We start from the raw sequence: 16,115 nt of genomic DNA, 5'->3' as shown, positions 1-16,115 counted from the left end.
TACTACGAGGTCGTGGCCCTCTTGGATGTCTCTACATTATTGCTTGTTATTTACCATTTTAATATGAGTTCACTATGATAAATAAGGCACTATTTAGTGCAGGAACACAAAACAAAATACCCTTTAATATTGAACCATCTCTGTAAAGAGCTCTCACTTCAGCTCATAAGCAAATACTTTACATTTTAGTAGCTCTGCCAATGTTTACTAATACCTGTGGGTGAACTTTGTCTCAGTTTAGCATATGGAGTTCTACTCATGATTATTGTTAAACAGCTTCCTCATTTCAGTTGTGCGTTGCAAAATGAAAAACAGATTGAATCAACAGGTTGAAGAATTTGCAACATGTGGATCCTATTACTCTCTTCTCTTAATAAAGAAAAATCAGCCCATAAAATCTGCAATTTTATGTGGACAGATATTATTTTTTTGGATGAGCACCGACATTCCTCGAAGGCTTCAAGTTATTTGAAACAAAACACAACTATGAAGGCTGCAGTAAAACTGACTGAGATGAAAGTTCTGTTTACAGTGAGTTGTTCCTTCCTTATCAGAGAATAGGCATCTGTGTAACTTTACAGAACTTCCCTCCTTTATCCATTTCTTATCCACTTATCCATGTTTTTAGTGTGGTGGCTGAAATGTTCACTCTCACTTTAAAAATCAGCAGAGAGGGAATGAGATGGACAAGGGTCCAACAGATTTCTGGACCCTAAGCCCGATACCCTTTGGATTAGTGTTGTGCAACAGACATTTCCAAGTCCAAATGCATCATAGTAAGTTACCACACAGGAGGAGATAAATTAGCTCATCTATTAATGTTATCTCATTGCGAGGTCAGTTGTGCTCTACTTCACGTCCTTTGAGTGCCATTTGCTGAGCTGCATCCTCAAGTGTATGCTAAACTAACAAGAGATGAAAGGCAAATGGGATCCAAAAATAACTCGGTATTAGGAGGTAGAAGTTATTTGTGGAGTGTCGTTTTTCTGATTGGCAGCCTGGGTGCAGTGACACACTATAAGGAACAGTACTGGGACCGGTTGTGATATATTTGATGTGAATTTAGGAGGCTTGCAGAAGAGCTGATAGCTTATGGCGTGGCAGGTAGTAAAGAAGATGGTCTTTAGCTATAACACAATATTGACTGCTAGAGAGCTGAAGGGAGCAGTGATATTTAACCTTGACAAGTGTGAAGTGTTGCATTTTAGAAGGTCAAATCAAGGGTAGGGCATAGGGTGGGACCCAGCCGAGTGTTGATGTCTAGGGACACTTAAAAGTGACATCAAAATAGAAACAGTGGCATTTGCTGTACCTGCCTTTAGCGTCTGTTGCATAGAAGAGTTGGGATATCATGTCGAACATCAGTTCCTCCACACTATAAGTAGTTACCGCACTACATGAAGGACATGATGATATTGAAGAGGGTACAGAAGAGGTTAGAGCATTTCAGTTGTTAGGAGAAATTAGACAGGGTGGTTTATTTTCGCCCTGGGTGACCTGACAGAGCTAAACAAAGTTGTGTGTGATATAGATAGAGCAGATAGTAGGAATCTCTTTTCCCATCGGCAGGCTTGACTATAAAAATCTCTTTTATTCCCTTGGCAGGATCGTCTACAACAAAAGGGCATAGATACAAGGTGAGGTTAAAGGTTTAGAGGGGATCTGAGGGAGGTTTTTTCCACACAGAGAGTAGAGGAAACCGCCATGCACTACTTGTGGAGGTGGAGGAGGAAGGTACTCTCACAACGTTTAAGACAACCATTTGATTTGCCAAGGCATAGAAGGCTACGGCGCAAACTGCAGGTAAACGGGACTACAGAGATTGATTGGTGGACTGAATGGACAGTCTCTATAGTGTGCAACTCTCTGACTTGATTAACTCTGTTCAAATTCTGTTTTGAATCTGTTTCTACCATCTGGATCTCCCAGCAACCCTCATCATAAAACTTCTTTGCATCGTTCCTCAAAATCCTTTTTTTTTTGCAAATTATATTGAATCAATCCCAGGAATATTGAATCAGTGATGGGAATTCAGGTTCTCTGGAGTCTAATAAACTTTGTATTAAAAATAAAAAGAAGATGTTGGAGGCATTCATCAGTAGAAAGGCAGTTAATATTTGTGCTTGAAGACCTCTCATCAGATCTGGGGAACCAAAAGAAAGAACTAATTATTTTGAATTGCAAGGAAGTGGAGAGAGAGGGATAGATAGGGCAAAAGAACATCTGTGATGGGGCATGGCCAGGTTTGCCATGGGGGCAGTTAGAAGCTGATAATACAAACAATGAGATAAAAGATGTTTTGAATTGCAAGGCTGTGAGACTTGCCCAGCAGGTCAGGTTGTTCAAATGGAGAGAGAGCATCACAAATGGATGAGCATTTCTCATGACCCCAGTGTAAGTGGGAAGGGCTGATTAATTAAATACAATCATGAGAATGTGTGCTGGAAATTTAATGTCAATTTTAAATCACATCCCAGCCAGCTCATTTTTTCAACCGTCAGGAGGCTCATTAGCAGAAGGGAGGCAAGGACTGGAGGATTTAGAAGTAGGCAGCTCTCCATTGTCTACATGTTAAATTATCTACTTCCCTTCAGCCTAACAATCAAATATCCACCTCAGGATACTGAATTATACTGACTTCACCCTTTTCACCTCATCTGCCTCCCAGCCTTTCCAATCTTTCAGTGCACCAAACTTCTCCATCCAGCCTGTCAGCTGAAAAGTTGAGCAGATCTCCCTGATTGAACCACAGTTCCTCTTTGTGACCCGATGTGACAGGCCTTCCCACTTGATAATCATTTAGTTTCTCAGTCTGGTGGCCCGCCAGTGAGGAACAGGGCCATTCAATAATAATCAGCTCCTCCCATTAATTCAACAGGACAAAACCTGACTGCAGAACAGCTGCCCCAGACCTGCCTTAGCTCAGAGTTCACACTGGGCCCAGCTGTACAATCCTGAACCATGCAATGATTCATCTTCAAATTATCATTTGTTACAAACCGGATAGAAATCAGGCTCCAATTGCTATTTTAACCTTTCACCTTTGCTATGGTGTATCCTGTGTTTCCCTATCTAATCAAGTCTAGCAGCAGCAGGTGGATCTAAAAGAGGCACTACAATGTCAGGATTTAAGTTATAGTTTTGGGAGGTTGGAGGGGTGTCTTTGTTCTGTATGGGGGTGGGGGACAAGGGAAAATATTGCTGCAGTCACTATTACTGAGTGTCAAACCCAAAGACCTGTCTGCAGTGTTGCATGAAAGGTCAATGTCAGTCAGTCCAACTTCAAATGCACTTGGGGAATTCAACAGGTCAGACAGCATCTGTGGAGAGAAATAAACAGTCGACATTTCAGGCCTATGACAGGTCCCGAAGGAGGATCTCGGCCTAGAAACTTTGACTGTTTTTCCCTCCCCATAGGAAAGATGGTGCCTAAGCTGCTGAATTCCTTCAGCCTTTTGTGTGTTTCTCTGTATTTCCAGCGTCTGCAGAATCTCTTGTGTTCAAATGCACTTTCTCACTACCTGCACAATTAACCCCAGTTATTGATCAAATAGAAGAAAGATAATTTTACTGTATTCTCAAGCAGGGACTTCAAATCATCCCTCTCATAATCTGTTGTAAGAGGATCACTTTACATACTTCGATGTTTTTGCTGATGGGCAGGGATCAGGATTTCATACAAATGTTTTGTGCCACGCAGGAAAGATTTCAGCATTTTGATGCTTTGGTTGTATGAGAGAAATGCTCAACCAGGTGTTTACTAAACCGGGCCAATAAGTAAAATGGTTGAGCTTCTTTCCAAGACTATGGTAGTGGTTTGTGGAACTATAATGATCTCGGTAAGTGGGGAAACATTTACCATTTCCTTTTCTTGCTATGTTGTATTATCAGACTACCCAGAGCAAAGGAAGCAGTTGAGGCCTTGGATAGATCATATTGAACAGTGGGCCAGGCTTGAGGGGCTGATTAGTCTAGTCCTGTTTCTATTTTCTTATGTTTCTAGCCCTCCTGGCTCAAATACCCCCATTCTCAAAATTTCCATCATCACTTTTTAATCCTTTCATTAAAAGAAGCACTTCACCTGGTTCCCCCCATTTACAAACCTTACCATGAACACAAGTAAGTCTGTAGATGCTGGATATCCAAGCAACACACACAAAATGTTGGAGGAACTCAGCAGGCCAGGTGGCATCTATGGAAAAGAGTGAACAGTCGACGTTTCATGCTGAGATCCTTCTTCAAGACTGAAAAGGAAGGGGGAAGATGCCTGAATAAAAAGATGTGGGAGGGGAAGGCAGAGAGCTAGAAGGTGACAGGAGACATCAAGTGGGTGGGAAAGGTAAAGGGTGGAGAGGAAGGGATCTGATAGGAAGGGGGAGTGGACCATAGGAGAAAGGGATGGAGAGAACCCAGGAGGAAGAAATAGGCAGGTAGAAGAGGTGGGCGTCTACCCAGATGGAATATAAAGTGTTGCTCTTTCACGCTGAGGGTAGCCTCATCTTGGCACAAGAGGAGGCCATCAATCGACATGTTGGAACAGGAAAGAATCAGAACTAAAATGTATGGCTACCGGGATGTTCTACTTCTGGCAGATGGAGCAGAGGCACTCGGTTTTCCGATTTACAACGGGTCGCACCAATGTAGAGAAGGCCGCGTCAGGAGGACTGGACACCTTGCCTTTCCTCGCCAAAGCCCACTTCAGCTTCCTTGTGACTCCTCACCATGCCACTATCAATCTCATAAACGACATCCCTTGCGGCGTTCACCTTTTCAAAGGCAGGTGGGCCACTTTTGCAGGCGGCCAGCTCCAGTAACAGCTGGCAATGTGTTATCTGATGGCCGCTTGCAGAGGTGGGTACACAGCGGCGCAGCTTGTAGAGCTGCTGCCTCACGGCTCCAGCTACCCGGGTTCAGTCCTGACCCCCCCCCCCCCCCCCCAGTGCTGACTGGGTGAAGTTTGCGCACTCTCTCTATGGATTTCATTCTGTTGCTCCAGATCCCTCCCATTTCACAAAGAGGTTAATTGGCTGTGGTAAATCGCCTCGTTTATGTGATTGGTAGAATTTGGAGAGCAGTTGATGAGAAATCTTTCTTTTCTTTGAGATACAGCATGGTACGTCCTTTGACTGTAGGAGGAAACTGGTGCACCAAAAGGAAACCCATGCAGTCACGGGGTGAAAGTACTAACTCCTTACAGACAGGAGCAGGAATTGAACAGCATTACACAAACCTCTACACTACTGTGTCGCCCTATGTGGGATAATAAAATAGGTTGGCGTAGTATAGGTGTAAAAATGGGTGCCTGATGACCATCTGTATCTCTAGACAGCTCTTACCACTTTGACATAGAAGTATTGGAGTTCTTCTGTGCTAGAAGACAATGAATTACAAGGAAGATGGCTGTTTCCATGTTCCATGTAAAGAATTACCTAAGACTTTGATACAGGGGAAGATGAAGAAGATTTGGCCTGATCGTACATTGGGATTAAAAGCATAATAGGACATAATAGCTGCAAATGTTACCATCAGGAATCAAATCCCAGTTCCCAGATGCAGTGTTGTAATAAGTTGAATGACTGTTCAGGGTTGGTGAATCTATATCTCATCATATCCACCATTAGCCTCAGGTATTGGGTCAATATACAAAATTACTAATCTTCCAAAAGGCTCCACCAAAACAGGTCTTGTAAATAACATCTCTTTTGTCCCTCTGAATGATCTGACATTTAGAAAAATGTCAACAGCTTCAAATGCAAACCTCACAGTGTGTTCAAAGGACATTGCATAACATTCATAGCCACACCTTTCTTGTACAACTGAGGAGGTGACACTTAAACAGCTGAAGATGGAACCACCATCCCATGCAGTATTAGGCATTGGTGCAAGTGGCCTATTAGAGTCTACGTTAGCTTAGAAATGCAAGATCTGAAGATTGTGAGTCATTTAGCAAGAGCAGCCTGCAGCAAGGGCGGGAGAAATTTTAAAAGAAGGCACCAATTTGAAGGAAGATGTGGTTGCATAGTAATTCTGGGGCTGGCGTCAGATCAGAGTCTGGTGACTAAAGTTCAATATATGCTCAGTGACCCTTTATAAGGTTCCTAATGTATCTAATGAAGTGGCCCCTGAGTGAATGGTTATGGTTTTCTGCTGCTGTAGTCCATCCACCTCAAGGTTCAATGTGTTGTGCTTTCAGATTTGCTCCTCTGAACATCAATGTAACACATGGTTATTTGAGTTATTGTTGTTTTTCTGTCAACTTGAACTAGTCTGGCTATTCTCCTCTGACCTCTCTCATTAGTAAGGTTCACTGGATGTTTGTTTGCTTTTCACACCATTCTCTGTCAACACTACAGACTGTTAACGTGTGAAAACCCCAGGAGATCTGCAGTTTCTGAAATGCTCAAACCACCTTGTCTGGCACCAACAATCTTTCCACAGTCAAAAGTCACTTAGATCACATTTCTTCCCCATTCTGATATTTGTCCTGAAAAGTAGCTGAACCCCTTTACCATGTCTTCATGCTGTTATGGTTTGAGTTGCTGTCACATGATTGGCTGAGTAGATATTTGTATTAACTCGGGTGTACCTAATAAAGTGGCCACTGAGTGTATTACACAGGACTGAGTAATTGAAAACATTTTTCCATGTCTTTCGAGCTATTGAATACTTTTATCAAAGATTATCCTTCGACCTTGAGGTACCAGTCTAAAGCAGAACCAACCTGAACAGTGGAAAATCCCTCACAAGCTCATGGACGTTTACTTTGGAGCACAGCTTACACACATCAGACTGCATCAGTTCTTAGGTCAGGCTCAGACAGTAGACTCGAGACACAGCTTTCTCTCATGCTGCCTAAGCCCTTTTGCTTCCTTGCATTAATATAAAAGTGTTATTATCCTTGGCAAAGCCTCCCCAAAGCATATCATACAGAGGGATTTTCCTCTCTGCGCTCCACGTCCTGGATGACATGAATTTGAATCGCGTGCTGAGAGCTGTTAGGTACTGAACTGATTTACTGATGCCACTAAATATGGCATCTTGCCTTCTTGAGTACAACCTTTGCACTTTTTAAAGCCGTTCATCATGCAGTATTTCAATGTATTGCTGCATCATAGAATATTGTGGAATAAATGTAGTTTAACTACTTGCTTTAGAATAAATAGTTTGAAATAAAGTACTTTAACATAAACTGTGACTTTGCGTTACTTGTTTGTGGAGAAGTGCTCCCACCTTCGTCTTGTCAATTCATTGTATGAACCATTCTGGGAAGATCAGCATTAGGCTGAAGTGCTCTTCTGGTTACGCAGGAAGCCAATTTACTATAATGAACATAGAACATTGTAGCACAGTGACAGGACCTTCAGCCGATAATGTCTGTGCTAACCATGATGCCTATTTAAATGAATCCTGTTTGCCTCCACATGGTCTGTATTCCTCCATTCCATGCTTGCTACTGTGTCTGTCTAAATGCCTCTGAATATGGAGCTTACAAATTTGCTTCCACTGTCCCTGGTTCCATGTACCCACCCCCCACCAGCTCTTTCAAATGTCGCCTAAACTTTCCCCTTCTCACCTTATATCTATGTCCTCTGGCATTTCCACCCTGTGAGTAGGACTCAGTCTATCCTGCTTCTGCCTCCCATTCATCTCTATTAGCCATCAGCGACACCAAGCTAAGTTTGCTCACCCCTTATGGCTAATACTCAAAAATCCAGCCATGATCCTTGTGAACTCACTTTGCATCCTCTCCAAAACCTCTACATCCTCTGTGTAATGTGGCAACTGGAAATGCACACCATAAGATATAGGAGCAGAATTAGGCCATTTGGCCCATTGAGAATGTTCCATCATTTCATCATGGCTGATCCATTTTCCCTCTCAGCCCCAATCTTCTGCCTTCTCCCCATATCCCTTCAAGCCCTGACCAATCAATCTATCACACAATACTCTAAATGAGGCCTAATCAAAGATTTTTTACGGTTGTGACATGGCTTCTTAACTTTCATTCCCAATGCACAGAATGATAAGGAAGTATACTATTGACCTGATTTACCATCCTATCTGTTTACGTTGCCACTTTCAGGGAGGTCTGGAGTTGTACCCTAAAATCACTCTTATATCAATATCATTTACTGTATCTTTCCCTCTTACACTTGACCTCCCAAAGGGCAACGCCTCACACTTGTCTGGATAAAACTCCATCTGCCATTTCTCTGCCCATATTTCCTTCTTATTTATATTCTGTTGAATCATTTGATAACTTTCCTCACTGACCACACTACGTCCAATATTTATGTACTTGCTAAAATCCACCAAACATCCCGCTTACGTTTTTGTTCACATCTCAAATAACAGAGATCTCAACACTGATTCTTCTAGTACATCATAGGTACAAGTCTCCAGTCAGAATAACACTCCTCCAGTGTTACCATCAAACTTCTCTGGTCAAACCAATTGTGAATGCAGTCTACCAAGTTCCCATTGATCTCCTGAGTTTTGATCTTCTGAAGTGGATTGCCATGAATGTTTGAATGTTTTACTAAAATCCACATAGATGATATCCACTGCCCTCCCCTCATCATGCCGTTTTGTCATATCCTCAAGAAATCCAATCATGATTGTAAAGCATCTATCAAGTGAGAAGTATCTCTTCAATAACATAACGTTATCGAGGAAGTTGAATTATTTGACTTCAATTGTGTGATATATGTTTTCTTAGAAGATATTGTGAGGCAAAACAACAGTCTTAATCCTAATATGGTCAGTTGTAGGATGTGACAATGATCTACCAATTTACTCTGTGTTGATACTTCTCAAAATATTGTCTATAGAAAGTTCTCAAATGCAATGAATTCATTCCTAAAATACAATCTTACCTTCAAAGGGACTTCATTGACTATAAAACTTTTTGGATCATGTAGCTATCTAAATGCAAACTTTTTTTTAAAATCACATCTACCTCAATCTTAAGTTTGGTTAGATGAAAATATTTTTTTTAAAAACACACAGTCATTCACATTGTGCATAGCAAGTTGTCTCAATCAGCTTTCTTATAATTGTCAATAATTGTTTTTCAATTATCCTGATTCAAGAGCGAATACCCAAGCAGACAGATGGGCTTTAATATATTTCAACATTCAATAGTTCTGATATCATACCTGTTATGCATGTAGCCAAAATGTTGCTAGTTGTTTGGTGTTCCAAGCTGACACATAGCATCAGTATCAGTCCTGGCATGTACAGCTGCTCCTTATTATAAAGTTCATTTTACAGCTCATTTGTCTGTCCTGCGCACAAACACTCCCACCTCCCTACCTCTGAAGATTACATGAAGGGGAGGGAGTGAATTTGGAAGATTGAAACGTGAAGGAGGATTAAAAGAATTAAAGTAACATATTTCACTGAAGTGGGAAATTTGGCCTGTTTCCACAATTACTCTACTGTGGCATTTTTGTTTTTAAGTAGGCTGTGGGCGAGCAATGAAATTGTGTCATATGATTAAATTTGGTAGATAACTAAACACAAGGTAATCAGGAAAGTTATTCTGTTGAAGAGGAAGATTGTAAGATCTCTCCCTTGGCTTTATTCTGTAATACTCTTCCACAAGCATTGCATCATATATCACAATCTCAATAAGATTGGTGTTTGGTCTCAGAATCAGGCTTCATACCATAAGACCATAAGACATAGAAGCAGAATTAGGCCATTTGGCCCATCAAGTTTGCTCCACCATTCAATCATGGCCGATCCTTTTTCCTCTCCTCCTCAGCCCCAGTTGCTGGCCTTCTCCCTGTAATCTTTCAACAGAATGTGACGTGAACTTTGTTAACTTCATAACGGCAGTAAATGAAATACATGATAAATAAAGATAGAGAAAAAAACTGAATTACATTAAGTACACTAACTATGTCTATTGAATATTGAATAAAATGGTGTTGGTTGTGCAAAAAAAAACTGGTTCAATGTCCATTTGGAAATCAGATGTCAGAGGAGAAGAAGCTGATCCAGAATCGCTGAGAGTGTGCCTTCAGGCTTCTGTAACTCCTGCCTGATGGTAACAATGAGAAGATGGCATGTCCTGGTTGGTGGGAATCCTTAATGATGGACGCTGCCTTCCTGAGGCACCTCTCCTTGAAGATGTCTTGGATACTCGGGAGGCTAGTACCCATGATGGAGCTGTCTGATTTTATAGCTTTCTGTAGCTTCTTTCAGTCTTGTGCATTAGCAACACCCCCACCCCCCCATACCAGACAGTGATGCAGTCAGTCAGAATGCTCCCCATGGTACATATGTAGAAGGTTTCGAATGTTTTAGTTAACAAATAATATCTCCTCAAACTCCTAATGAAATATAGCTGCTGTCCTGCCTTCTTTATAGCTGCATCCAGGTAGGTCCTTGAAGATACTGACACCCGGGAACTTGAACTTTTCACTCTCTCCACTTCTGATCCTGCTATAAGGATTGTTTTGTGTTCCCTCGTGTTATCCCTTCTGAAGTCCACAATCAGCTCTTTGGTCTTGCTGACGTTGAGTGCAAGGTTGTTGCTATGACAACACTCATTTAACTGGTATATCTCAGTGTGGGGATACAAAGTTTCAGGAGGGCAAATTGCTATGTTGTGTCCATTGGATACAATTGTGAAGTTGTTAACTAGATCATAATATGATGTACCTGACCAGAATAAATTACATGATTAATCTACATAGTCTCACTTTTTGTGGCTTTACAACATTGCTGTCAGTCTGGGTCATAAGTAGGCCAGGCTTGGTAAGGTTGTCACTTTTCCTTCCCTGATGTGGTTTAGTCAATTAGCTTTTTTTTAAAATGAGACTATATGTATTTCAGATGTAAGTACAAAGTACAAACTATAAAGTAAATTTATTTTCGAAGTACATATACGTCACCATATACAACCCTGAGATTCATTTTCTTGTGGGCATGCCCAGTAAGTACAAAAAACACAATTGATTAAATGAAAGACCACACCCAATGTTGGACAACAACCAATGTATGACTGTGTGAATACAAAAAAAAAACAATGGTGATAAGAAATTAATAAACAATAAGTAATGAGAAGAAGAAAGATGAAGATGAAGAGTGCTTGAAAATGGCCCGTAGGCTGTGTGATAAGTTCAGTAATAGAGTGAGTGAAGGTGAGCAAAGTTTTCCTCTCTGGTTCAAAGTCCGATGGTTGAGAGGTAATAACTGTTCTGGAATGAGGCTGTGCGGCCCCTGAGGCCCCTGTACCTCCTTCCTGATGGCAACCATGAGAAGAGAGCATGGTCTGGATGGTGGAAGATCCTTGATGACGGATGCTGCTTTTTTGCGATAGCGCTCCATGTTGATGCGGTCAATGGTGGGGAGGCTTTATCCATGAAGGACTGAGCCGTATCGACTACCTTTTGTAGACTTTTCTGTTCAAGGGCATTGGTGCTTCCAGACCAGACCATGAGGTAATCAGCCAATGTAATCTCCACCACACCTCTATAGGCCTCTGAGCCCATTGAGCTATGATGGCTACCAGGGAAGCTTTGGCTGAATTCCCCCTCTCATTTTCCTACTCATCTGTAATTTATTCTTTTTTACATAGCCATCAGTTTCTCCTTGATTTTCTTTTTTGCCTTTACTAAGGGGTAATTTATAGGAGCCAATTAACCTGCTAGAATGTCTTTGGGAGAGAACCAGTGCAAGCAGAGGAAACCCATGTTCATCAGGAGGAGAATGTGGAAGGTCCACCCATAGTCAGGGTCCAACCTGGGTCTCGCGCTTAGAAGCAATGGTGCCAACTGCAGTGCCACTGTACTTACCCATCAATCTAGACAACGTGTTGCCACACATTCCGACACATAGTATATTGCTTGTGTTGTTCTGCTGAACATTGGTTCCAATGTTCAACAAAATAGGTTGGTGTCTGAGTGTGCATCCGATTTCTCACTGGACAAGAACCCACAAGCACTAGCTCACTACATTTTTATTTCTGTTTTGCACTATGTATGTACACTACTTTGCATTGTTGGCGCGTGGCCAAGTGGTTAAGGCATTCGTCTAGTGATCTGACGGTCAGTGGTTCGAGCCTTGGCTGAGGCTGCATGTGTATCCTTGAGCAAGGCATTTAACCACACATTGCTCTGCGACGACACTGGTGACAAGCTGTGTGGGTCCTAATGCCCTTCCCTTGGACAACATCGGTGGTGTGGAGAGGGGAGACTTGCCGCTTGGGCAGCTGCTGGTCTTCCATAAAAAAACCTTGCCCAGGCTTGCGCCCTGGAAACTTTCCAAGGTGCAAATCCTTGGTCTACCAAGACAAGTGGAGGCCTACACTACTACTTTGCATTACTTACTTAACTATTTATATATATATATATATATATACACACACACATACATACACACACACACACAGCTATTCATAATTGTTTTCTATGATTATGTATTATATTGTTCTGCTAATGCAAAGATAGTACATTTCACAACATATAGATACTTCATTAATCCCAAAGGAAATTACAGTGTGACAGCAGCATTACAAGTGTACAGATATACAAATATTAGAAGAGAAGTAAGAAAGAATATTAAACCTGATTCTGATTCTGAACAGTTGCAGGCTGCCCCCAGCACATCCTTAGGTTGTATTAGCTGTTAACACAAAGTATCCCTTTAGAACATAGTTGAGGAGGAATTTCTTTAGCTAGAGGGTGGTGAATCTGTGAAGGCCAATCAATGGGAATGTTTAAAGCAGAGTTTGATTAGTAAGGGCGTCAAAGTTTGCAGGGAGAAGGCAGGAAAGTGGGGTTGAGTGGGATTGAAGAAAAGTCAGCTATGATGGCATGGTGGAGCAGACTTGATGGGCTGAATGGCCTAATTCTGCTGCTATGTTTCAAGTTCTTATGTGCTCATCTCCCTCTATGTTTCCATGTGAAATAAATAAATGAACCTGATCTGAACCTGAAGTCTGCATTCATTTATTTCAAGTTCACAAACTGCTATTTTCTGGATCACAAAGCTTGTCCTGAAATCCCCTTTATAATCCTTTTTATAATCCTCTAAATGATAGACAATTAAAAAGATAAAGGGAACAAATGATGAGAAAGTTCAAACAAACAGAATATTAATCATGAAACATCAAACAGAAGCTCTGCTTGCACTGGCAGCATCAGTCCGTAAATGGCCAGCACAGTTCAAAAGATTGTAAAATTCCTAAACGAAAATGAATTATACCCAAACCTATTTTAGTTCAGATTTACTGTTACTCTGATTCATGAACTACTTTGCTTGAAACAAGTTTCTCTCAGAAAGCTGACCACATACTTGGGTGTTGATTTAAAATAAGCTCTTTTTACAAACAACCTCGTCTTGCATATTTCATACTCAACAAATGTAATGTTGAAACGGGGAAGGCTAAGAAATGTTATGAAAGCAAACCGTAGTTTGAAGTTTTAACAGGAAAAAGGATGATGGCTGCTCCCTAATTAACCTGTGACTATTTGTACTGTGATATGGATTGTGATGAGTTGCTGCATTGAAATACAAAATCTGTTTCATTTCAAAATGACAGAATGGAGATTCCAGATACAAAGCAGATCTAAATGAATGAAAATGCTTGTGGATTTTGCTCTGCCATGCATTTTTCCAGTCACATTAGATTAATTTTAGTGAGTTTTAATCAATAATAATTGAAATAAAATCTCAAGGACGTTGTAAATCTAGTTATTTTGGTAACGGTTAACTGTTATAATGATTTTCTTTGATTTTCAAAGATATCAGCTTTCAAAAATAGTTATTGTACAACAACTATTGACCAATTTCTTTGTTTATGGACAAATACTGGAATGTGTTATAATGAATGACTTGACTTGGTAGTTCAAAGAAAAGGCACAAGGAAGTTAAAAATGTAGTCAGCAAATGATGATATTGAACTTGCAGGCTTTCTCATTGTCATAACTAATTTAGTTGCAATTTATTATAGACCTATATACTGCCTACAAAACGTACTGCAGTAAAATGCTTAAGCTATTCTGACAGCCCTTCCTAAACCCATGACCCTTACCAAGGACAAGGAAATATTGTCACTTGCAGGATCAGCTCCAAGCTTCGTACCTTCCCAGCTTAAAACTGTATCAACATTCCTTCTTTATTACTGGATTTAAATTCTGGAATTCCCTATCTATTAGCATTTTCATCTAAACATTTATATAATGCCAGGTCATGCTACCTTCTCGGTGCTGCCATCAGGAACTCACACCACCAGGTGCAGGAACAGTCATTACCAGTCAAACATCAGGCTCTTGAACCAAAGGGGGTAACTTCAATCACTTCACTTGTCCCATCACTGAACTGTTCCCACAACCTATGGGCTCACTTCCAAGGACTCTTCATCTCATGTTCTCAATACTTATTGCTCATTTCTTTATTTATCATTTGTACAGTTTTTTGTCTTTTGTACACTCTTTTTTTCACTGTTTTGATGTAGTTTTTCATTGATTCTATTATGGTTATTGGATTTAATGAGTATGCCTGCAAGAAAATCAATCTCAGGGTCGTCTATGATGATATATATGTACTTTGATAATAATTTTACTTTGATCTTTGAGATGAAGATATAATCTACCATTATGCACTCAATGGCCACTTTATTAGGTACCCCCTGTAACTAATAAAGTGGACACTGAGTGTATGTTTGTGGTCTTCTACTGCTGTAATCCATCCACTTCATGCTTTGACGTGTTGTGTATTTGGAGATGCTCTTCTGCACACCACTGTTGTAACACGTTTTTTTTTTGTTACTGTCACCTTTCTGTCAGCTTGAAAAAGTCTGACCATTCTCCTCTGACCTCTCTCATTAACAAGTCATTTTCACCCACAGAAATGCTGTTCACTGAATGGTTTTTGTTTCCTGCACTACTCTCTAAACTCTAGAGTCTGATTTGCATGAAAATCCCAGGAGATTAACAGTTTCTGAGATACTCAAATCACCCTGTCTGGCACCAACAATCATTCCATAGTCAAAGTCACTTAGATCACATTTCTTCCTCATTCTGATGTTTGGTCTTAACAACAACTGAAACCTCTTGACCATGCCTGAATTTTTTTATGCATTGAGTTGCTGCCACGCGATTGGCTGATTAGAAAGCACATTAACAAGCAGATGTACAGGTGTAGCTAATAAAGTGGCCATTGAGTGTAAATCTGGCAAAAATCGTAGCCTTAATAACCAGAAGGACTGCAGCAGTCGAGAATATGAGCTGTTGATATCTCCATTACTTGAGATAAAAACTAATACAGAAATCTTAATCCCTTTTCCTTTGCCTACCATCCTACTTTTATTGCTTCCAACATTTCCATCAGCCCCCCTGGATTCTATTGCTCACTCACACATAGGGGTAATTTATTGGAAACAATTAACCTTTAGACATTCTGCATATCATTGGGATGCAGGAGGAAACCAAAATTCCAGGATTACGGGGAATATGGGCAAACTCCACTCTGACAGCAGAATAAATTCTGCCTTCTACATTCCATACAGGAGAGTGAGACATGAATAGAATAGAAAGATGTAATATGAAGTCCCAAATCTGGGTTTCAAAACAAAATTTCGATATTTCCTTTCCCCTTGTTGAATTATGAATGAAGTCACCAGAGAGGCACTGAAGCTAGTGGATATACAAATGTTTTATTCAACAAGGTGAGACGATCTTGGAGGAAGAAGCCTGTTTGACCCAATATTACATGACATTTTATATGCTAAAGATTATAGGTAGCAGCAGGACATTTCTATAGTTACAATGTATCTACCATGCTTCCTTTGAGTTAGATATAATTTTCACACCTCTTTCTCACCCAGACTCTGGACACCCAAAATCAATGTTAATCAACACTGTCTGGTTTTCTATTAACTGGCGTCCACAGCTCTAGGAAACTGTTGTCCAGGGCTGCATTTTAAATTTAATCTACAATCTATGTTAAGGTCTAAGGATTGATTACTGAAGTTAATATTTGCTCTATACCCTAACTCCAGAATACGCCCTAACATCCAGAACGGCTGCAGGTTGTGTGTGACAAGGACTGCTCCTGCTCATATCAGCTTTTAACATGAAAGGCTAGGGAATGGCTCAGGA

At 40.7% G+C, this 16,115-nt stretch overlaps 1 protein-coding gene across 1 annotated transcript in view; it reads right to left on the bottom strand.

The window, feature by feature from the left end:
• LOC132381132 (semaphorin-3D-like) overlaps nt 1–9,232 on the bottom strand; it is a 132,612-nt gene extending 123,380 nt beyond the window's left edge. Inside the window, exon 1 of the mRNA XM_059950396.1 lies at nt 9,159–9,232. The gene's annotated coding sequence lies outside the window, so the exon portion shown is untranslated. The remainder of the gene's footprint in view (nt 1–9,158) is intronic.
• Between the last annotated feature and the right edge of the window lie 6,883 nt (nt 9,233–16,115).

This window comes from Hypanus sabinus, chromosome 25 (assembly GCF_030144855.1).
Source record: "Hypanus sabinus isolate sHypSab1 chromosome 25, sHypSab1.hap1, whole genome shotgun sequence".
NCBI classification, from domain to species: Eukaryota; Metazoa; Chordata; class Chondrichthyes; order Myliobatiformes; family Dasyatidae; genus Hypanus; species Hypanus sabinus.
The sequence above is the reverse complement of the archived record's forward strand: the minus strand, read 5'-3'. Positions and strand labels throughout refer to the sequence as shown.